Source organism: Pelodiscus sinensis, chromosome 14, assembly GCF_049634645.1.
Source record: "Pelodiscus sinensis isolate JC-2024 chromosome 14, ASM4963464v1, whole genome shotgun sequence".
Classification (NCBI taxonomy): Eukaryota; Metazoa; Chordata; order Testudines; family Trionychidae; genus Pelodiscus; species Pelodiscus sinensis.
Window position 1 is genome coordinate 28580525 of NC_134724.1, and position 24732 is coordinate 28605256.

The following is a 24732-nucleotide window of genomic DNA, read 5'->3' on the forward strand; positions in this document are numbered from 1 at the left end:
TGGGGCAGACCAGGGACACTGTTAGTGCTCCTCAGGGTGGAAGCTCTCTCGCAGGGTCTCCCGGATACTGCTAGCCCCCCAATGGTCCTCCCGGATAGCAGCCTGCAGAAAGTGCAGCCAGGCTCGCAGCAACACGTCCACGAGAAGCACCATAGTGCCCAGGGGCACCTCTGGCTCCATGTTGCAGAGTGGTGACACCTCCATGTGGTGTCCCAAGTGAGGGCAACCAGAGCATGCAGAGAAAAAAATGCTTTGCTGTCCCTCATCGAGATAGGCAAGCAAGCTGAGAACCCTTTGCCCAGGGTGGGTCCCTTTAAGCACAGACCTCAGATAGCCTCAAGCAGCAGCCACAAAAAGCAACTACTGACCTGATGCCCTGCCAAAACTGGTTCTGGCCAGCCTTAAATATGATTCAGTGTCCAATCAGTGTGGATGTGCTATTTCAAAATAGTCAAATGCTATTTTAAAATGCATTTTGCGTGTAGATGCATTATTTCAAAATATCTTATTTCAAAATAACTATTTTGAAATTAGATATTTTGAAATAATACTGTAGTGTAGATATACCCTAAGAGTGTGTCTACACTGCACTGTTATTTCAAGATAACAATGTGAACGTCTACACAGCCATTCCATTATTTTGAAATAATGGATGGCTTATTCTGAAATCTGTAAAACTCATTCTACGAGGGATAATGCCTATTCCAAAATAGCTATTTCAGAATAAGGCATGTGTTGATGCTCCTTTTCTGCTATTTCAAAATAGCCACTCACCAGGGCCATTCTAAGTTATTCCTCCCCAGTGCCTCCTGGGGCTCTAAATCAATATAGCACATCTACATTAGGGAAGCCTGCCTCAGACTAATTTTGAAGCTTCTGTGTAGCGTATAAGTGCTATTTTGAAATAAGCTATTTTGGAATAGTTATACCAAAATAGCTTAGTTTGAAATAAGTGTGCAGTGTAGCCACACTCTAAATGACTATTTCTTTCCCTTTTTTCCCTTCTCTCTCCACCACCCCTTATTTCAAAACTCGACCATTAATAACTCCATTTATCTGAAGAAGTGGGTTGTGTTCCCGAAAGATCTTGATATCATCCACATGTTTTTTAGTCTTTAAAGTGCTGTAAGACTATTTGTTGTTTAAGTTTTTCCAGTTCTGAACTAACTCGCTACCCCTCTGAAACCATTTCTCCAGTTTGACCAGATGATTTTGAACTATGATCCCATGCTCCAAAGCACTTGCAGCTCCTCCCCACTTGGTATCATCTGCACACTTAAGTGTACTCTTTGTGCCAATATCTAAATCACTGATGAAGATATTGAACAGAACTGGTCCCAGAAATGACCCCTGTAAAACTTCACTTGTTATACCTTTCCAGCATCATTGTGAACCATTAAGAATTACTCTGAGAATGGTTATCCAGCCAGTTATGCACCCACCTTATAGTAGCTTCATCTAAGCCAGTGTTTCCCAATTTTATTTGGCCGAGGAACCACTAACGTGGTCCCAAATGTGCTGCTGGGGGTAGGGAACAGTGTTCTAGTGGGTGCGGGGGCTGGGGAGAGGGTGCTGCTGGGGCTGGGGAGAGGGTGCTGCTGGGTGGAAGGATGCTGGCTCAGGTGGCAGGGTGCTGGGGCAAGGTGCTGGGACAGGCAGGTGGCAGGGTGCTGGGGTCAGGGACATGGTCCTGCTGGGCACTAGGGTGACTGGCAGGGTGCTGGGACAAGGAACAGGGTGCTGCTGAGTGCTAGCGTGGATGGCAGGGTGCTGGGGCCAGGGCCAGTGCCAGGACGGTGCCGAGTCCTGGGGTGTGAAGCAAGGTGCTGGGGCCAGGGCGGTGCTAGGGTGGATGGCAGGGCTGCCAAGGAGCAGGATAGGGATGGGGTGCAGGATCTGGGAGGGAGCTGGGGGGCGGAAGGGGACAAGGTCTGGGTGGTAGGTAGGGTGCAGAAGCAGGCTGGTTGTAGGGTGTCTGGCTACGAGGGAGGGTGCGAGGAGGGGACTTGGGTAGGAGTTGGACTTCCCTGATCTGGCACCCTCTAGACCGGACTGGTCCCAGATGAGGAATTTTTGGACCAGGGGAGGTCATTTCAGGGCTCCTGGTTCCCCCCCTTTCCCCACTAGGCTTCTTTGCACATCTATCCCCTGCAACTGAACTAAGCTGCCCACCTCTGCTGGTTCCCTGCACTTCCCCCAAAACCAGCCTTCACAATCCAAGGGAGTGCAGCACCAGTTCCCTGCAGCCCCTCACAGCCCAACTGAGCTGCCCGTCTGTTCTGTATGCCCTCCCTCATCCACCTCAGCCCAGCTGAGCCCTGCACTGGTTCCCTGCATGCCACCCCCACAGCACAGCTGAGCCCTGTTTCCGTGCACCTCCTCCAAGCCCCACAAAACTGCTGAGCCAAGTGCCGATTCCCTGTCCCTCCCTCCCCTTGAGTTTAGCCCCATTTCCCTGCACCTCCCTCCTCCTGCAGTCAAACTGAGCTCTGAGCCACACACACACACACACACACACACACACACACACACACACACAACCCCACAGTCCAGCCCAGCCCCCTGGACCTCCCCACTCTGCAACCCAGCTGAGCTCAATTTCCCTGCATCTTCCCCCAAACCATGTAGACATGCTGAGCCAGTGCTGATTCCCTGCCCCTGTCTTCCTCCCTCCCCTTGGCTGTGTCTACACTGGCACAATCTTGCGCCAAAGCGGCCACTCTTCCACAAAAATTTGCTGCCTGTCTACACTGGCTGTGTGTTCTTGCACAAGTACACTAACGTTCTCATGTATGAAATCAGGGCTTCTTCTGCAAGAACTACGATGCTCCCACTCAGGAATAAGCCCTTTTCAGCAACTATTCTTGTGCAAGAGGCCAGTGTAGATAGGCACATGAATTTCTTGAGCAAGAAAACCCCATGGCTAAAATGGCCATCGGCACTTTCTTGGGCAAGAGAGTGTCCACACTGCCACAGATGCTCTTGTGCAAAAGCACAACTTGCACATGACAGTGTGGATGTGTTCCTGCACAAGAACACTTGGGCAAGATATTCTTGCGCAAGAAACAACCAGTGTAGACATAGCCTAAGAGTTTCCTCACATGAGCAAAATGAATTTTGTGTTATGCACCAGTATTGAGTTCATGTGGCTTGTTTGGATGTGCCACCCAAGTTATTAATAAATATTTTTAAACCTCTACCTTTTTCCTCTGCTGCCATGTCATCTCCCCTGGTGCCTGCTACTCCCCGACTCCTCACCCTCCTCTGCTGTCCTGACTCCTGCTCTTCTCACTGTCCTCAGCCCTCCTGCAACCTGCCCCCCTCCACCAGCCCTTCTCTCCCCCCTGTGCCCACTTCTCCAGTAGCCCCACTCTGATCATGTGAGCTACCCCTCCTGATCCCCTCTTCTAACACCTCTCTCTACAAACTTGCCCTGTGTCTCTCCTCTGATAGTGGTCCCTCCAATGCAGCTGTCTGCCCTTCTGCTTCACCCCCAGAATCCCCTGGCACCTGCATCTTCTCTTACCCCTGCACCCTCCTGGTGCCTCCCCCTTCCCTCACTTCCCCTGCCCCCTTTGCTCCATTTTTCCCTGATGCCCACCCCTCACCACCCTCTGCCCCCATTCTCCTCATGCCCCTGTGTCCTCTCACACGACTTGCTCCATCCCAGCCTTCCTCATGCCCACCCCTTCTTTCAAGCCTTCTCCCAGCACCTCCCCTCACCCCTCTAGCCCCCAATGCCCTTACCTTCTCCCCTCCCAGCATCACCCTGTCCCCCTCCCACTGACACCTCTCCCCTCCTGCCCTTTTCCTCATTGTCTGCGTTTAGCCCCCTGCCATTTGTCTCTCCTCCACCCCCGTCCCTTTGGTGCCTTCCCCTCCGCCTCTGCAGAAGCACCTTCCTCTCCTAGCCCTTCCCCTTTCCCACTGCACAAGCCCCTTCCCTTCCCTCCCTCTACCGTATCTTCTGCATTCCACTTTGTGGGGCCGGAGTCTGTGCTCTGTCCCCGGACTCCGAACCCGCAACTCAGCCATGCGGTGCATCACAGCGCCCAGCAAATTTAAAATCCCGGGCCGTGATGTTACATCACGTCCGGGTGTCTCCCCACCCACTGGTTTGAGCGTGCTGCGCAGGGCAGCAGCAGCCAGCCAGGGGGAGCTCAGGGAAGGTTGCGCATGGCAGGGACGGGGAAGAGACGCTTCGGCTCCAGCTCCGGCTGGAGCGTGGGCACCACAAGCCCACACAACTTGCCACCCATGCCTCTGCTGGCTAGCCATCTCTCTCTCTATTTTTCAGAGAGGGTGGGAGAGCGCTGGCTCCTCGCGGAACCCCTCGTTTTACTTCGTGGAGGGTTCTGCGGAGCTCTAATTGGGAAACACTGATCTAAGCTGTATTTGCCTAATTTATTGATAAGATCATGCGAGACTATCAAATGCCAAGACTCGTTATCCTATCAAATAAAGCTATCAGATTGGTTTGACATGATTTGTTCTTTAAAGATTCATTCTGGCTGTTACCTATCACCTTATTATCTTTCAGATGTTTATAGATGAATTCCTAAGTTATTTGCTCCATTATCTTTCCTCACATGGAAGCTAAGCTGATTCATCTGTAGTTTCCTGGGTTGTTGTTCTTTCCCTTTTTATAGTTGAGCACTATATTTGTCATTTTCTAGTCTTCAGGAATCTCTCCCAGCTTCCATGACTTTTCAGAAATGACAGCTAATGGCTCAGATACTTCCTCTCTCAGCACCTTGAGGATTCTAGGATGCATTTCATCATGCCTTGGTGACTTGAAGACATCTAATTTCTCTAAGTAAGTTTTAACTTGTTCTTTTCCTATTTTAACTTCTAAACCTACCTCATTTCCACTTCAGAGGGGTAGCTAAGTTAGTCTGTAACAGGAAAAACTTTAAAAAAAAACAACAAAGTCTAGTGGCACCTTAAAGACTAACAAAGACTACATGTTTTGTTAGTCTTTACAGTGCTACTAGACTTTTTTTTTTTAAGTTTTCTCATTTCCACTAGCATTCACTATTAGGGTTACCAGACGGTTTCAAAAAATACTGGACACACTTGATCTCAGATGCGGGGGAGGAAGAAGGGGGAACTGGCCAGGAGGGGAGCAGGAGGAGCAGAGCTGGCCGGGGGAGATCTGGGTGGAAGGCGAGGGGAACCAACCAGTGGGAAGCAGGGCTGGCCGGGGGGGAACTGGCTGGTGGGGAGTGGGGCTGGTTGGGAGAGGGTCAGGGGGAGCGGGGTTGGCTGGGGGGGTGGAGCATACCAGCCAATGGGAAGTGGGGCTAGCCTGGGCGCACACAGATCCCGAGGTGCTGCCTGTCCCATGCACGGTCCCGGCAGAGCACATGGGCGAGTCTGGCCCCAAGGATTCCATCCCACCCTGGTCCCGCCCCCCTCCTCTCTGCTGTGTAGTTGTGTACTGCCTGGCTGGTAGACACACTCAGAAGACCTAAAACAAAATACAGGACTATGTAGCACTTTAAAGACTAACACGACACTTTCCGCGGGGGGCTGAACAAAGACTCCAGCTATCTTACCCATTACAAAGATAGCTTCCCCAATTATCACCTCTAATACTATTAACTCACAGACATCTCCCCTTCCCCACCTCTAATATCATTAACTCACAGGCATTCACCTTCCTTCCTCCTCCCCCCTGCATCCCCCTTCTGTTCTGAAATGTGACTTGTCCTTTTCATGTGTGTTCATTTTTTTAATTGTATCCTTTGGTATATATGGCTGTGACTATTTTCTTCCACTATTTGATCTGAGGAAGTGGGTCTGGCCCACTAAAGCTCATCATCTAATAAACCGTTGTGTTAGTCTTTAAAGTGCTACATAGTCCTGTGTTTTGTTTCAGCTACACCAGACTAACACGGCTACATTTCTATCAGAAGACCTAGATTCCTTCAGCAGATGGTTTTACACGGTGTATCAAGGATAATGTATAAATAGAATCAATCCTAGTTTTTCCAGTCCTGTGCAATACATATTTATATCATCTTACGTGTAATTTTAAACACACATAGCTTGGTATGGAAAGGCTTTGGCTAGCTGTCAGAGGATTATGGGTCATGATCCAAAACCTATAGAAGTGAATGGAAAGCTGACTAATGTTCATAGCCCAGGCCCACGAGGAGGGAACATATCACCTGCATACTAATATTAGGGTGCTTGTTCTAATGTGATAACAGAGTCCAATCTTTCAGATAGCCTATCACAGCTGGATGGGGAGAAGATTTGAGGAGGAGGTACTGATAGATCAATGTCCTAAGTTATTACATATTTGTCTAGAGTTAGGGCTAAGTATTTGTTTTTTCTTTAGGCTGTAACAGTCCAGGAAGGGTTACTACACACCATTGATTTCTAGACCACATTGTAGCTACTCAAAATTGAGAGTCAGAGGCCTATTAAATAAGAATTAATTGTTGAGAGGAATGGAAACAATATGCTTCAAGGGTATAGAGAAGCACCATGAAAGACTTCACATTTGGAAATACAGTATAACATCAGTGTCTACATAACTTTCAACATCTGCATTTTTTATCAAAATATTTTGTTTGCAGATTCCTTGCATTGGTACTGGAACAATTTTTGGAGTGGGGTGCTGAGTTGCACCATCCCCTTACCCCTGACTGTGGCCTTCACTATCCCCTAGACCTAGGTCTGGCAGCCAGGACCACTGCATGTGGGGTTGGCGGCTGTGTGAAGCCCCTTGGACCAGCAACTGGGCAGGACCCTGGGAGTCAGGGGTGCAAGGCTGGGATGCTAGGCACTGTACCCCTGCTTCCTGCACCTATAATTCCTAGCTCAACAAATGCACTCTTCCATGCCAGCATAGCTGTGGTCTCAATACAAATATGTTTAAGTCCTTGCTCTGTGTAGATTTTACAGCTAGAAATCTAATCAGACTTCATGTGGCCAGCAGTTCAATGTAGAAATCTTATTTTCATTGCATCTCTTGTACTCCTACACAATATCCCATTCTCTAAATAACTTTAAAAACATTTCTTTTAGGCAATAGCCAGTCCTTTATCCTTTTTGCCCTGCTTTGCCTATGATGGTGCCAAAGTCTTATCTTTGTACTGTCTTGGAGGAAAGAAGAAAGTAAATGAGCTATAACACTTCAAATGATGTTTCTCCTTTAATACGCAGAGATCAGAGCTCATTGTCCAGGTTTTATAACTCTGTTGGTGATGAGTCAGCCTGGAGCCACAGTTCGGAGCTTTTTCAGCACTTGTCAGTAGGGCCGCACATACGGGGAAGGCACCTTATGCATGCGACCTGACCCAACCTCAAAATCACTCTAAGGAAAGAGCCTCCCTTGCGAGGACATCAGGGAGGGAACATTTGGTGAGTGCTTTGAGGGGTCACCACACAGGGGCGGATTGGCAGTGCAGGGGGCCATCTAGTCCCATTGCCACTGTGGGGCCCCTGCGAGGCTTTCAGGCTGCTGCCCTACTCCCTCCGGTGTGACATGTAACACCCCTGAGTCTCCTGTCCAAAGAAGAGCCCCTGACAGCCACAGCATGCCCTTGGGGACAGCAGAGGTGCACACAGACAGTTATCTCCTCTTTTCCTCCACAGCCAGACCCTCTACCCAACAAGGGATCCTCCCCCCAAACCCTCACAGGATCAACAGCTGCCCCCTCCTCCTGCCCAGGCCAGGACTGGCTCTCGCTCCACCCGATCCCAAGGCCGTGGTGATGCCAGGCTGCAGGAAGGTGGCAGGACCCTGTGATCAGGGAAGCAGCGGCCTACTTGAGCTCCCTCCCCGCCTCCAGGTTTTCAGTGCCCTGCCACCCCAGTTAAAGGACATTTCAGTTACGATACAAAATCTTTATTTTTGACTGACAGATTTACTTTGCTTACAAACAGTTGAACAGTAAAAAGAGAAAGTTTGGTTCAACAGATCATACATTTTCTTTGCTGCTAGCGTTTCTAATAAAACAAATTTCTGTTTACAAAGAAAACCAAGACTTATATGTCACCTTAATGGGAAGAGAGTGAGGGTTGTGGAGGGAAAGGTAGGGGTGGGCCAGGCCAACCCCCCAATGGGGGAGGCCCTGAGGAGAATCAGTGGGCTCCTTCTGAGAATCTCTCCCTCGGGGCCTCTGGGATTTGGACACCAGCCTAGTGAATAGCAGCCTTCCAGAGCTGCTGAAATTGCCTCTCCTCACCATCAGGACCTGTCCTCCACCCCGGGAGGAAAGTCTCCCCTTTCCTCTCCACCAGATTATGGAGGGCGCAACATGTGGCCACCACCTCTGGGATGTTGCATTCGCCCATCTCCAGGCATGGAAGGAGGCAACAGAACCTCCCTTTCAGCCGGCCAAAGGCACATTCCACCTGGATGTGAGCCTGGCTAAGATGCGTATTGAAAAGCCCCTTGCTTGCAGCCAGGTAGCCCGTGTAGGGCTTCATGAGCCATGGCATAAGGGGGTAGGCCACGTCAGCCACTATGCACACCAGCATCTGCACGTCCCCAAGTGTGAGGTGCATCTGGGGGGAAAAAAAAGTGTTCCTGCCTGCAACCTGCAGTACAGATAGGAGTTGCAGAATATGCGGGCATCATGTGCCCACCTTGACCACCTGACACAAATGTCCATAAAATGTCCCCGGTGGTCGACCAGGGCCTGCAGCACCATGGAATAGTTGCCCTTCCTGTTTATAAACTGGGCTGCTCGATGGGGCAGCACACGGATTGCAATGTGTGTCCCACCGAGGGCTCCTCGGTAGTTCAGGAAGCCATGGGTGGCAGGGCCTGTCCCCCTTCATCAAGGCGGCCCCGATGATAGACTTCCCATGCCAAATTGGTGTCCCACGGAGTGGTATCTGTCGGGGGTGGCCCGCTTCCACAGGGGGATTGCAACCCACTCTGCTGGAGGATGATGGGCTGCAGGTGGGTGTCCTGGTGTTCCTGAGCAGGGGCGAGTCAGGCACACAGCTCCAGGAATGTGGCCTTCTGCATCTGGAAGTTGCAGAGCCAGTGTTCATTGTCCCAGAGCTGTATGACGAGTCGGTCCCACCAGTCTGAACTAGTCTCATGCCTCCAAATCTGCCAGTCCCTAAAAAAGTTTGGGGGCAAGGACAGAGCTCCTGCATCCTGGGAGGAGGGTCTCCTTGGTCCAGTCTGGGTCCATATGGGGCAGGAGCTTCAGAGTCATGCAGATCCAGCAGAAGCTGCAGTATGGCAGCATGGGGCCATCACCTGCCTAGAGGCAGCTCAGGCTCCATGGCCAAAAATAGTGAAAAATCAGGAAAAATAAACCCAGAAAATAAACTGCTGTGGTGTCCAAGGAAGCAGGGCAACCATAGCAAACACTGCAGCAGCTTTGCTTTCCCTCTAGGAGGTAGGCAAACCAGAAGCAGGAGCAGAGCAACAGCTGTCCAGGGGGATCCCTTTAAGCAAGCGTCTCTGCAAAGGGCATGCAGCAGCACCTGGAAATAAAGGCTGCCCCCATGCCCTGCCAGAAGCACTTCCAGATGCCTTCTTTTTTTGACAGAGCATCCGGCAGTCAGACCACTCTCCGGATCCTTGGCATGTACATGCAACCATACTGGTGTAAATGCTACATTCCATACAACAGAAAAAAAGATAGCTTCCTCAGCAGAAACCATAACATAGACTCCATAACATCAGACCAGTGGGTGCTAGAAGTCATCTGTATAGGGTACACCATTCCTTTTACTTCACTTCCTCCTACCCTCCCCCCACCACATCCCTCTTCAGGGACCCCTCTCACGTGGTCCCTCTTAGGCAAGCAAACTATTGGCTCCTTTACCTAAAAGCAATAGAGAGGATTCCTGATCTATACTCAGGGAGAGGGTTTTATTCAACATATTTACGAACCCAGAAACACAGGAAGCTGGACACCAATTTTGGATCTCTGCAATCTGAACAAGTTTGTACAGAAATAGCAATTCAGGATGGTCACGCTGGCTTCAATTATCCCTGCACTGGACAAAGGGGACTGTAGCCCTTGATCTACAGGATGCGTACTTCCACATTGCCATACATGTATCCCACAGATGCTTCACCATGGACGAGAACCATTTTCAGTACAGGGTCCTACCCTTCAGCCTATCCTCTGCTCCTCGAGTCTTCTCAAAGGTCCTTGCAGTAGATGCAGCCCACCTTCGACAGAGTTGTGATTTTTCCATACCTGGATGACTGCCTCATAAAAGGCAGATCCCAAGTAGAAACAACCAGAGTAGTTTCAAAGACCAAAGATCTGTTCAGACGTCTAGGACTTCTTATAAATGAATACAAGTCAACTCCTGACTCTGTTCAGGACGGAGTTCATTGGAGCTCATTGCGACTATGTCGGAACGGGTTTATCTCCTACATCAACGTTTCATTGTGCTACGGGGCCTAGTAACTACACTATCCATGAGTCCTTCCATTACCATACATGCCAGTTTCCAACTGATGGGCCATATGGCCTCTACCACATATGTTGTCCAGTATGCGCACCTCCACTTCCTCGCCATGCAGAACTGGCTAGCTTTGGTGTGCACACCATTTCGTCATCCACTTCAGAAGCAATGTCACCTTCCCCAAACATGTGCTGGAATCTTAAAGGTGGACTCCCCCTCCGCCCCCCCCCCCCCCCGCAATCTCCTCGCAGGAGTACCCTTCCACCAATCCTAACCATCAATGCAGATTATGGATGGATACCTCACTAATAGGATAAGGTGCACATCTGCATCACCATACTGCTCGGAGCAAATGATTACCACACAAAAACGTTTTATACGTCAACCTTCTCGAGCTCAGATCTGTCAAGAATGAGTGCAGGCATTTTGTTCCTACCATTATCAATCACACCATTCTCATGCTCACAGAAAATATGACATCCATGTTTATATAAAACAGGCAGGGTGGGGCTCCTTGATCCCTTTGTACAAAAGCCATCCACCTTTGGAACTGGTGCATTCATCATGGGGTCATCCTAAAAGCATCATACCTACTAGGTGTCAACAACACATGGCAGATACTCTGAGCCGCAACTTTTCCATAGACCATGAGTGGGAACTGCACCCAACGATGACTGCCTCTGTTTTCGTCCTGTGGATCTACCCATCAATAGACCTCTTTGCAACCTGGAACAATGCCAAGTGTCTTCGTTTCTGCTCCCAGGAGAGACTGGGCAATGGGAGGCAGGGGAGGGTTAATGGATGATGTATTCCTAATCCACTGGAACAAACCATTGCATACCAAACACAACCTCTTCTCCTAGAATTTGGGCAAATTACTTCCCCCTTAACTCCATACTCTTCACCTCCATGCCTGGCTCCTGTCTGGTCCCAGGGTGCCAAATCTCTGTGTTCTGAGCAAGTAAGAACCATTCTCCGTATCAGGAGACCATTCCACCAGAACCACTTATGGCCTTCCAGGAACAGGTCAATGGATCATCTGTCTTTGCACATCCCATCACCAGGAGATTCCTCATGGGCCTTCAGAACCTCTACCCTCCTCACAGTGTTCCAACTTGGTTTTAGATTGCCTTATGAGACCCCCTTTCAAACCTCTAGCCACCTTCCTGCTCGCGTTCCTTACAATGAAGGTGCTGTTTTTAATAGTTTGTGAGAGAGGGCCTTGATGGTTGGTCCGCCTTATACAATCTTTACCAAAGACAAAGTAATATTACAACAACACTCAATGGCTACGTCTACACTCAGACGAATGCATCTGACGAAGTGGGTCTTTGCCCACGAAAGCTTATGCTCCTACACTTCAGTTAGTCTATAAGGTGCCACAGGACTCCTCGTCGCTTTTACGTCTACACTGGCACCCTTTTCCAGAAATTCTTAAAACAGAACAGTTTTCCATTATAAGTATTTCTGGAAAAAGAGCATCTACATTGGCAGGATGCTTTTCCGGAAAAGCACTTTTTCCGGAAAAGCATCCGTGGCCAATGTAGACGTACTTTTCCGCCAAAAAAGCCCCAATCGTCATTTTCACAATCGGGGCTTTTTTGCGGAAAAGACTACTGGACTGTCTACACTGGCCCTTTTCCGGAACAGTTTTTCCAGAAAAGGACTTTTGCCCGAACGGGAGCAGCATATTGTTTTTCTGGAAAAACAATGAAGATTTTACATTAGATCGTCATTGCTTTTCCGGAAAAGCAAGCGGCCAGTGTAGATAGCTGGCAAGTTATTCCGGAAAAGCGGCTGCTTTTCTGGAATAAGTGGCCAGTGTAGACACAGCCAACATGTTTACCCAAAGTCAGAACTTTTTTTCATATTAAGGAGCCCATAGTCCTACCTACATTTTTCCTACCTCATGCATCCCCTACAGACACTGTGCTTCATACCCTGAACATTCAGTGGGCTCTATCCTTTTATATAGACAGGACACAGGCATTCTGCAAGTCTCCATGCCTTTTTATATCCATCACAGGTCACTTGAAAGGCACACCAGTTTTAGCCCAATGTATTTCCAAATGGATATCTTCCTGTATATTACCATGCCACTCTCTTCACAATAAGCCATTGACAGCGCCACCAAAAGCATACTCCACCCGTGCTACTGCAACCTCTGTCGCATTCTTAAACAATGTACCTATTAAGACATTTACCAGGCAGCCACTTGGTCATCCAACCATACTTTCACCAGGCATTATGTTCTTATGCCTCAGCTAGCAGCGGATACAGTGGTGGCTACAACAGTTCTCTCTTTTGCCACCAAGCAGTGACTCAGTACCACCATCCAGATTGAATACTGCTTTGTAGTCACCAACAATGGAGCACACACAGGGACATGACCTGAAGAAGAAAAGGAAGTTACTCCTTTTGTGCAATAACAACTGTTCTTCGAGGTGTTCCCCCGTGGGTGCTCCATGACCCTCACTTGCTCCCCTCTGCTTGGAGTCTTAGCTACTCAGGCATAGACAAGGAACTGAAGGGAGAGGGGGGCTGTGTGAGAGAGGCACCAAACCGCTAATGGCATGAGGTGCCTTCCATGCATGCACGGCCCGCCTGACAACTGCTAAAAAAGCTCCAAACTGCAGCTCCAGGATGACCCGTCACCAACAGTGGAGCACCCATGGGGGGACAAGTGGAGCACCCATGGGGGGACAAGTCATGAAGAACAGTTGTTGAACAGTTGTTACTGCACAAGATAAATAACTTCCGGATAGCCTGTATCAAGGGAGGTGAGGCACTGACCTTCAGAGGTTTGTAATAACTGGGGCACCAGGGGAGCCAGCTGAGATCACTCAGTTAGGGAGCACTACAAGAAATGGGACAGCCAATACCCAACACTGTTTGTTATTCCAATATTTATATTTACCAAGCCAGCATAAAACAGCATCTGTATTACCTTATTGGTTAATCAGAAGACGAAGCAATACCGTTCCCTTGAAGTACCCAGACTCAAGCTTCCACCCAAACAACCAAGTCAGATGAAGTTCTACCCAAAGATCGGACACATTACCTTCCATGTCAATAAATATTTCAGACCTTATCCCAAATACACACTTATAGACATTCTTATTAAACTAAAATTTTAAAAGGAAGAGAATATTGGTGAAAACTTCAATATACATACAGACATGAGTTAATTCTTGAGGTTCAGATACATAATAGAGATCTGGTGATCTTGTAATTGCAAGAAGTTTAGAATTTAATCTATGGTTTTAGTTCAAAATCTGTATCTGGGGTGATTTCAGCCAATGACTGGGATTTCAATCTTTATAGCTTAGGTTTCCCTTGTATGAAACCTCCAGCAGATCTGACACCAATAGGGTCAAGACCCAAGGGACTTCTACACTGCCCTGAGTAAACAAAAGCCTTTTGATGTACCCTTCTGTCTCACATGGTAATTAACATAAGGTAATTTATTCATTCAGCAGTTAAATCAAACTTTGAAGATACATCTTGACAATGACATTATTTTATCCAAGATTCATCTAAATGTCAATATTCCCTTTTGATCTCTGAATCAACAGTTATAGAGATAGACAGGAACAGGGTTAGCATCTATAAGATATGAGTAAACATCTAAGAAGTCTCAGAGGGGTACCTGTGTTAGTGTGGTAACTTTAAAAACAACAAGTAGTCCTGGGGCACCTTAGAGACTAACAAAAAAAAAATGCAGTTACTGTAGTGAAGTAACCTGTCCTGCTTCAGTTCAGTGTATGGAAGGTGCCTCATGCTACTAGCGGCTGGGCCTCTCACACACACACAATCTGCCTTCCCCTTTCTAGTTCCTCATCTATGCCTGAATAGCTAAGACTCGGAGCAGAGGGGAGGAAGGAAATGTTGAACTGGGCTGAAAATAGTGTCTTCGAAGTAGGTTTTGCCCATGAAAGCTCATGATACTATATATTATTTTTCAAAAGCTTCAGAGGGGGACCCAAGTTAGCCTGTAACTGGAAAAAACTTAAACAACGACGAATAGTCTTGCAGCATTGTCAGGGGGTACGCCCCTGACAGGGTCTGCTGCCCCCTTCTACTGGCCCATGTCTCGGTCTGGGCCTATACAGTATCCAAAGTCCCAACACAAAGTCCAGGCCCCTCTATCAGGGGATATACAGTATTAGAGGCCTAGTCCCTTCGAGAAGCCTCTCCTGGCCCGGGGTTTGATTATCCAGGGCTGGGGGGGGGCAGCGCCTGGGTGGTAGGGGGACCTGGGCCCTCCCTCTCCACCAGGTCCCGGCCCAGGGCCCTTTAGGCAGGGTCTGTGGCTCCTACCGGCTCGGCAGGGAATCTGGCTGATACACACAGAGCCAAACTTTGTATCATAGAATAATAGGACTGGAAGGGACCTCGAGAGGTCATCGAGTCCAGCCCCCCGCCCTCAAGGCAGGACCAAGCTCCGTCTACACCATTCCTGACAGATGTCTATCTAACCTGTTCTTAAATATCTCCAGAAAGGGATATTCCACCACCTCCCTTGGCAATTTATTCCAATATTTGACCACCCTGACAGTTAGGAATTTTTTCCTAATGTCCAATCTAAACCTCCCCTGCTGCACTTTAAGCCCATTACTCCTTGTCCTGTCCTCAGTAACCAAGAGAAACAAATTTTCTCCTTCCTCCTTGTGACACCCTTTTAGATATTTGAAAACCACTATCATGTCCCCCCCCTTAATCTTCTTTTTTCCAAACTAAAAAAAGCCCAGTTCATGAAGCCTGGCTTCATAGGTCATGTTCTCTAAACCTTTAATCATTCTTGTCACTCTTCTCTGTACCCTTTCCAATTTCTCCACATCTTTCTTGAAATGTGGCGCCCAGAACTGGACACAGTATTCCAGGTACTCCTTTGCCCTGGGCTGCTTCCTACCACACCCCGGTTCCCCTGGGGCCCCTTCGCCTCTGAGGCAGTACCTGCTGGGGTTGTGGGCACGCTCCGGCCTCCCGGGGTCGGTGGCTGCTTCCTCGGTGTCAGGGTCCAGCACAGACAGCAACTCTGGTCCCAGCAGCTGCAGAAACACTGGCCCAGCCTGGTCTCCTCCCTCACTGCAGTCAAAGAGACTGCAGGGCTCCCTCTGCTTTTATACCCAGCCTCTGTTGGGAGCATGCCCAGCAGGGTTGGAGAGGCGGGGCTTTCTCTGCCAGCTGGGCCACCCCCTGTCCATCAGTGCAGGGCCTGTCCGCCCCGTCACAAGCACCTTAAAGACTAATAAAATGTGTAGATGGTATCATGAACTTTCGTGGGCACAACCCACTTCTTCAGATGAATGGAGTTATTAGAGGTCCAGTTTCTAAATAAATAGGGGAAGAAACTGAACCTTTAATAACTCCATTCATCTGAAGAAGTGGGTTGTTCTTGCGAAAGCTTGTGATACCATCTACATGTATTATTTTTGTTAGTCTAAGGTACTACAAGACTGCTCATTTTAACATCTAAGAAGTATTACCTCTAATTTCTAATAATGCAGGTTTGCATTTCAAAGCTCCAGCCTAACTATCATTGAAGTGCCTTAATTACCATTTACATACTTATCTCACATGCCTCTACAGGTTGACTGTGGGTCATTCAGCCTGGGATTGTTTAACCCTTTCTGGCCACTTGTCCTGCCTGGCACAAGGTTTGTTATAACACAGTGGTTATATAACACAATGGTTTTTACAGTTATATTATAATCAGATTTTTCTTCGAGATTTTGGAAGAAAAAATTAGAGGACTGGAGGCCCAAGTGTCGACCTTACGCTTGATCAGAGAGGATGAAGACTTCCTCGATAGAAGGCAGCAATTGATCCTTCAAGCACGGCAGGCAGAGGAGCCAGTGAGGGCAGTACGCGACCAAGAGGAGAACTGGCAGCATGTAACTTCTAGAAGGGGAAAAAGGCCAGCACGGGATTCCCCCGATGCTATAGAGGTAAGCAATCGCTTTCAAGCTCTCTCCACAGGCTCTGCAGTGCTGAATGCTCTGGAAGGGACCTCACAAGGTAGAAACCAGAAGGGAACACCATCTACTGAAAGGCATGGGATGCGTAGTCCTAGGGATGGGGGTTCCACGGCCACCACCCCCAAAAGGAAACGACGGGTGGTGGTGGTCGGGGACTCCCTCCTAAGAGGGACTGAGCCATCCCTCTGCCGTCCGGACCTGGAATCTCGAGAGGTGTGCTGCTTACCGGGAGCTCGCATTCGGGATGTCACTGAGAGGCTTAGCAAGCTGATCAAACCTTCGGATCGCTACCCCTTCCTGCTTCTCCATGTAGGAACGAATGATACGGCCAAGAATGACCTTGAGCGGGTTGCTGCGGATTATGTAGCACTGGGAAGAAGGATCCAAGACTTTGGAGCGCAAGTGGTGTTCTCGTCCATCCTCCCTGTTGAAGGGAAAGGACTGGGCAGGGATCGTCGAATTGAGGACGTAAATGCGTGGTTGCGCAGGTGGTGTCGCAGAGAGGGCTTTGGTTTCTTCGACCATGGGACTCTGTTCCGGGCGGAAGGATTGTTAGGAAGAGATGGGATCCACCTAACCAAGAGAGGAAGGAGCATCTTCGCGGGCAGGCTTGCGAACCTAGTGAGGAGGGCTTTAAACTAGGTTCATCGGGGGACGGTGACCAAAACCCTGAGGGGAGTGGGAAAGTCAGATACCGGGAAGAAATGCATAGAGCAAGGAGCGAGAAAGGAGGACCCCAGTTTCGAATGGAGAAGATAGTGCAATCAACTGGTTACCTGAAGTGTTTGTACACTAATGCGAGAAGCCTGGGCAACAAGCAGGAAGAGCTGGAGGCCCTGGCCCAGGCCAAGAAATATGATTTAATTGGGATAACAGAGACTTGGTGGGATGACTCGCATGACTGGAGCGCTGTCATGGAAGGGTATAGATTGTTCAGGAAGAATAGGCAGGGGAGAAAAGGAGGAGGACTTGCACTATATGTAAGAGAGCACTATGATTGCTCTGAACTCCAGTATAAAGAGGGAGAAAAACTTGTTGAAAGTCTATGGGTCAGGTTTAAAGGAGCAAACAGCAGTGATGTTGTGGTTGGTGTCTGCTACAGGCCACCGAACCAGGTGGATGAGGTAGATGAGGCTTTCTTCGAACAACTGAGCGAAGCTTCCAGATCGCAGGCCCTGGTTCTCATGGGGGACTTTAATCACCCTGACATCTGTTGGGAAACCAATACAGCAGTACACAGGCAATCCAGGAAGTTTTTGGAGAATGTTGGGGATAACTTCTTGGTACAAGTGCTGAAGGATCCGACCAGGGGCCGTGCACAGCTTGACCTTCTCCTCACAAACAGGGAGGAACTAATAGGGGACGTAGAGGTGGGTGACAACCTGGGAAGCAGTGATCATGAGATGGTAGATTTCAGGATCCTGACCAAAGGAAGGAAAGAGAGTAGTAAAATACACACCTTGGACTTCAAAAAAGCAGATTTTGACTCCCTCAGAGATCTGATGGAAAGAATCCCCTGGGATGTTAACATGAAGGGGAAAGGAGTCCAGGACAGCTGGCAGTATTTTAAAGAAGCCTTATTGAAGGCACAGAAAGAAACCATCCCGACACGTAGCAAGAGAGGCAAACCTGGTAGGAGACCGGATTGGCTTACAGGGGAAATCCTTGGTGTACTTAAGCACAAAAAGGAAGCTTACAGAAAGTGGAAACTTGGACAAATGACTAGGGAGGAGCTTAAATGTATAGTTTGAGAATGCCGGGGGGTTATCAGGAAGGCGAAAGCGCAAATGGAGTTGCGACTGGCTAAGGATGTGAAGGATAACAAGAAAGGTTTCTACAGGCATGTCAACAAAAAGAAGGTGATCAGAGAGGGTGTGCAGTCCCTAATGGATGAAGGAGGTAACCTAGTGACAGAGGATGTAGGGAAAGCTGAAGTACTCAATGCTTTCTTTGCCTCTGTATTCACGGACAAGGTCGGCTCCTGGACTTCTGTGCTAAGCGACGCAAGATGGGAGGAAGATGGACAGCCCTTGGTGGGTAAAGAACAGGTTAGGAACTATTTAGAAAAACTAAACGTACACAAATCCATGGGTCCAGACTTAATGCACCCAAGGGTACTGAAGGAGTTGGCAAATGTCATTGAGGAGCCTTTGGCCATTATCTTTGAAAAGTCGTGGAGATCGGGCGAAATCCCGGATGATTGGAAAAGGGCAAATGTAGTGCCCATCTTCAAAAAAGGGAAGAAGGACGATCCAGGGAACTATAGGCCGGTCAGTCTTACCTCGGTTCCTGGAAAAATCATGGAAGGGATCCTAAAGGAATCCATTTTGAGACACTTGAATGAGAGGAAAGTGATCAGGAATAGTCAGCATGGATTCACAAAGGGCAAGTCGTGCTTGACCAATCTGATTAGCTTCTATGATGAGGTAACTGGCTCAGTGGACATGGGAAAGTCAGTGGATGTTGTGTACCTTGACTTTAGCAAGGCTTTTGATACGGTCTCCCACGATATTCTTGCCAGCAAGTTAAGGGAATGCGGATTGGATAAATGGACGGTAAGATGGATAGAAAGATGGCTAGAAGGCCGGGCCCAGCGGGTAGTGATCAACAGTTCGATGTCAGGATGGCGGTCGGTTTCTAGTGGAGTGCCCCAAGGTTCTGTTCTAGGACCGGTTTTGTTCAATATCTTTATTAATGACCTGGATGAGGGGATAGATTGCACCCTCAGCAAGTTTGCAGATGACACTAAGCTAGTGGGAGAGGTAGATACGCTTAAGGGCAGAGATAGGGTCCAGAGTGACTTAGACAAATTGGAGGATTGGGCCACTAGAAATCTCATGAGATTCAACAAAGACAAGTGTAGAGTCCTGCACTTGGGACGGAAGAATCCCAAGCATAGTTACAGGCTGGGGACCAACCAGTTAAGTAGTAGTTCTGCAGAAAAGGACCTGGGGGTTACAGTGGATGAGAAGCTAGATATGAGTCAACAGTGTGCCCTTGTAGCCAAGAAGGCTAATGGCATATTAGGATGCATTAAGAGGAGCATTGCCAGCAGATCCAGAGATGTCATTATCCCCCTTTATTCGGCTTTGGTGAGGCCACATCTGGAGTACTGTGTCCAGTTCTGGGCCCCCCACTACAAAAAGGATGCGGACGCATTGGAGAGGGTCCAGCGGAGGGCAACCAAAATGATTAGGGGTCTGGAGCATATGACCTACGAGGAGAGGCTGAGGGACTTGGGTCTGTTTAGTCTGCAGAAGCGAAGAGTGAGGGGGGACTTGATAGCAGCCTTCAACTTCCTGAAGGGAGGTTCCAAAGAGGATGGAGAGAGGCTGTTCTCAGTAGTGACAGATGGCAGAACAAGGAGCAATGGTCTCAAGTTGTGGTGGGAGAGGTCCAGATTGGATATTAGGAAAAACTATTTTACTAGGAGGGTAGTGAAGCATTGGAATGGGTTACCTAGGGAAGTAGTGGAGTCTCCATCCCTAGAGGTGTTTAAGTCTCGGCTTGACAAAGCCCTGGGCCGGGTTGATTTAGATGGGATTGGTCCTGCCTAGAGCGGAGGGCTGGACTTGACGACCTTCTGAGGTCTCTTCCAGTTCTGATTCTATGATAAGGGGATGGTTGGATGAAATAACATGATCTTGGTAACTAATTGACCATTCATTTCCAGTTGGAAATAGGTCAATGGAGGGATGATAGGAGTTGCTATAGGGAACTTTCTGGGTGTCTGGCTGGTGAGTCTTGCCCACATGCTCAGGGTTTAGCTGATCGCCATATTTGGGGTCAGGAAGGAATTTTCCTCCAGGGTAGATTGGCAGAGGCCCTGGAGGTTTTTCGCCTTCCTCTGTAGCATTGGGCACAGATCACAGCTGAAGGACTCTCTGCATGTTGGGGCCTTCAAAGTATTGGAAGGCTTCAATATCTGAGACATAGGTGAGAGGATTATTCTAAGAGGGGTGGGCGAGATTCTGTGGCCTGCACTGTGCAGGGGGTCAGACTAGATGATCATAATGGTCCCTTCTGACCTTAAAGTCTATGAGTCTATGAGATAAGGCCACAATGTTGAAGTAGGCTGAAAATAACCTCTTGAGGCTGGTTGAGGAGCACATCAAGTAGACAAGAAAGCAAGTGCAATGACAAATTCCTGGAGTCATGGGCTACGTCTACACTGGCCCCTTTTCCGGAAGGGGCATGTTAATTTCACCTATCGTAGTAGGGAAATCCGCGGGGGATTTAAATATCCCCCGCGGCATTTAAATAAAAATGTCCGCCGCTTTTTTCCGACTTTTAAAAAAGCCGGAAAAGAGCGTCTACACTGGCCCCGATCCTCCGGAAAAAGCGCCCTTTTCCGGAGGCTCTTATTCCTACTTTGAAGTATTCCTACTCTTATTCCTACTTTGAAGTAGGAATAAGAGCCTCCGGAAAAGGGTGCTTTTTCCAGAGGATCGGGGCCAGTGTAGACGCTCTTTTCCGGCTTTTTTAAAAGCCGGAAAAAAGCGGCGGACATTTTTATTTAAATGCCGCGGGGGATATTTAAATCCCCCGCGGATTTCCCTACTACGATAGGTGAAATTAACATGCCCCTTCCGGAAAAGGGGCCAGTGTAGACGAGCCCATAGTGTATTAGACTCTCTCTGACCTAGCTTTCTACTCTTTAACAGATTTCAGCTTCCTGACAGCGATGATTGTGCATGGTACCATTCTTGTCCACTACCATTCTTGTCCAGCAGTGCATAAGCTGCTATAGCATAGGGGTTTTCAGGGATCAGCCATAATTCATACCCTGGTCTGCTGGAGTGGGTTTCCTCCCCAGCATGAGAGCAGACTTTTGAATTGATGGTGTGCATTTTTTTCCCTGTCCGAGAACGTGGTATCAGTCAACCAGATATGAAATAAGCTGGCTTCATTTATTGCAGGAGGAGCTAACAGCAGGAGTTCCCAAACTTCATTGCACCACAACCCCCTTCTGACAATAAACATTACTGCATGACCCTAGTTTCTCAGTAATTTATTCAATAAGTTTGTGTGCACACATGTGTATTTTGTGAGACACTAACCTTCCTGACACTGAGTACATTACCTGCAATAGATCAGGGACTCGAGTTCACATCTGAACTTCTTAACCTAACACAATTGCCATAGAGACCAGGATCAAGAAAAATGCTATGCCGTATGTGAACAGATATTTTCTGTTCAGTTACATAATCTGCTCTCATATTTAAGTTCCCTATATGTTTATTTTACTCACCTGTGCTAGGCAATATATATATATATTGTAGCCTCCATTAGTCCTGCACCAAAGTAACATTTTGAAAATAGCCAGTGACTTTAAAAAGCCACAGTAAATCTACTGATTATTAATTCTAAAAACAAGGAAGTTGTTAGTGTGTGGCAAATTATGCCCTCCCCACTTCGTCTGTTCTGGGGGTCCTGGAAACAAGGGAACTAACATCAATTCTCCGTACAAGGATGATAACATAGAAGGAATATATTTGGAGCTTCTAAAGAGGCATCACACCTGCTAAGTGCAAAGGAACAGACTTCCAACCAGGGCTCCTTGTGCTTCAGCACAGTGAGGGACTAGGCCTGGGTTTAATGAGTTACACCTGAGTCTCAACATACCTAAACTGATGAGTCATCCCTGAGTCAAAATGTGATGAGTCAAAAGGCAATTACCAGCATATCCTGTGACTGAACCCTTTTTGAATGGCAGGGGGCCTAGCTGCAGGTAAGAAATCATCCCAGGTGATTCCAAAGCAGGTATATTGCTTCTCTTAGGAAGCAATCTTCCATCTTCTTGGAATCACTATCTGGCTGGAAACATTCTCTTGGCTAGCCATGGAAAGACCAGCTACATGGGGAAAGACCAGCCACAATTCATAAGCCCTAAAGTGGAGGAGGGAATGCACAGTTGTGAGTGAATTTATTATGGAAACATTTTAAGGCAAATTGACCTATAAATTCTGCTGAAAATACAAATAAATAATATTTTGATTTAATGAATCATTAACTGCAAAGAACAGTGTTTTGGAATAATGATTTCCTGTTTAATAGTACAATGCTTTTTCTGGTACACTTCATGATCATTTCCATCAGGAATCAGAGCCTGCAAGCAGAATCAGTTGCCAGGCAACCACAAGCATAACTGACTTGTAATAGGCTTCCTGAGTGTCAACACTTCTGGATTGGTTGGAAGACTCAACAAACCAGCTCTTAAACCACCAGCAACTCAATGATAGATCAAAGTGTTCACTTATGCACAGGCCTGATGATAGGGGCTGCAGGGGATAAACAGGACAGTTGCCTGTGGGGCCCAGCAGTTGGGCAATGGCCAGAGCCTCAGGCCTTTTAAATCACTGCTTGAGTGCCACACTGTGCTCTGAGGGGGGAGGAGGAGTAGAGCATGCTTCCCCAGCTCCACCTTTGCTACCTGAGGCCCTGCTCCTTTCAGGATCATGGAGCAGGGTCCCCTCCATCATGCCCAGGGTTCTGACCTGTTGGCTCCCCTGCCTATGCATGTAATATCTCCTGCCCCTGCCTTATCTCACGCCAGATAACCCAGTTCTGACACTTAGCTCTTACTGACCTCTGCTATCTGGTCTGAGGGTATGTCTACATTTCATTCTTCTCTCTTAAGAGGAATGCAAATGCAGACACCTGAAATTACAAATGAAGATGGGATTTAAATATCCTACACTTCATTTGCATAATCACATTATGGCGCTATTTTGCAATAGCGCTATTTTGAGAGAGAAAATGGGACTATTTCGAGATAAAACCCTTCCCTCGAAATAACCCTTACTCCTCAAAACCCTTGGTTCAGATTAGAGCTTTCCTGAAAATGCTCCTAAATTGAGGTCCTCTTGGCTGTGGTCCACTGCAGGAGTGCAGAATAGCTGGGGACATCGATCCAGCCACATCTCAGATTGCCCCTCTGCACCTGTGGTTCCTTCAGAGGCTCAGCCATGTAAGGGAGAGAGTGCTGTACACTTGCCCCATGGCTCTTTTGCATTCGTCTGCTTATGCAAAGCAGTTACAAGGCAACACCGAATATAGCTTTTTAACACCAACATTAAAAACAGCCAACAGACTTTTAAAAAATATACATTAGTCCAATGATGGGCAGCTTAGGCTTATGAGTGGGCTGCATGAGTCACCCTTCTTCATCTCAGTCTGCCCCAAGATTGCTGTAATCAAAACAGTCTCCCAAGATAGGGTAGTTTTGCTAATTGTGCTTGCACACCTAGAATTTGCAGGTGTTCAACATGAAACTTAACACTTTGATTGGATTATAACATGGAGATGTACCTTTCTCATAGAGCTGGAAGGGACCTTGAAATGCCATCAAGTCCAGTCCCCTGCCTTCACAGCAGGACCAAGTAGTAGCCCTGACAGATTTTACCCCAGATCCCTAAAGGGCTCCCTTAAGGATTGAACTCACAACCCTGGCTTTATCAGGCTAATGCTCAAACCACTGAACTATCCACAAGGATAACCACCTTATTAAAACTAATTGATATTCTTAATCATGAGCTGTTACAAAAGTTTGTGGATGAGAGTTTGCCAGAAAAAATAAGTTTAATTTATGATAACTGGATGCAGATGTTAATGAAATTGGACAATTCTTGTTTTTACAATTAAAATATGCTGTATTATTGAAATGTTTGGATATTGCATACCTATTAAAATTTAGGTCATAATTAAATGGTTTACAGAAAAGACTGTTATATATTTTTCATATAGTTTGAAGCAGTATGTAAAGAAATCATAAGGCATGCACTCTTTAAAACCCTCCCTTATGAAGTTAAAATAGTAACTCTATAGAGTTACCAGCTTTAAAGATAAATAAAATAAGTCCCTACCTGTCAACTTCTATCTCTGCTATGACATGTTTGCCTTAGATATGTGATTATCCTGTAATACATAAATGAAATGTAGTACATATAGTACAACATGCTCATAGTCCTATACATTTTGTATTACTTAGAACTTGTCTAACAACTTCCATCAGAGAATCTTGAAAGATTGTTTAATTGTGCCTCATGTTCTATGATGGAGTGTACAAACCCTACCACAGGGAAGAATGGTTAAAGAGCACCTGTGAGCTCAGGCACTCCTATCCTGTGGCATCTGAGAGGTATGCTAGTCCTGGAGGAGGAGCCTTAAGAAAGGAGAAACCCCTTTCAGAAGGGCTCAGCCTTCAGCTCATCCTCAGATCCTTGAAAAGGAATGAACAAAGTTTCTTAGGGTATGTCTACACTACAGCATTATTTCAAAATATCTTATTTCGAAATAATGCATCTAGACACAAAATGCATTTCGAAATAGCACATCCATACTGATAGGA

The 24732-nt window shown here is 47.6% G+C and overlaps 1 long non-coding RNA gene across 1 annotated transcript in view; it reads right to left on the bottom strand.

The window, feature by feature from the left end:
- Positions 1 to 24330, bottom strand: part of LOC142818275 (uncharacterized) — a 35224-nt gene extending 10894 nt beyond the window's left edge. The window contains exon 1 of the long non-coding RNA XR_012895662.1: positions 24248 to 24330. This is a non-coding gene — a long non-coding RNA (uncharacterized LOC142818275). The remainder of the gene's footprint in view (positions 1 to 24247) is intronic.
- Between the last annotated feature and the right edge of the window lie 402 nt (positions 24331 to 24732).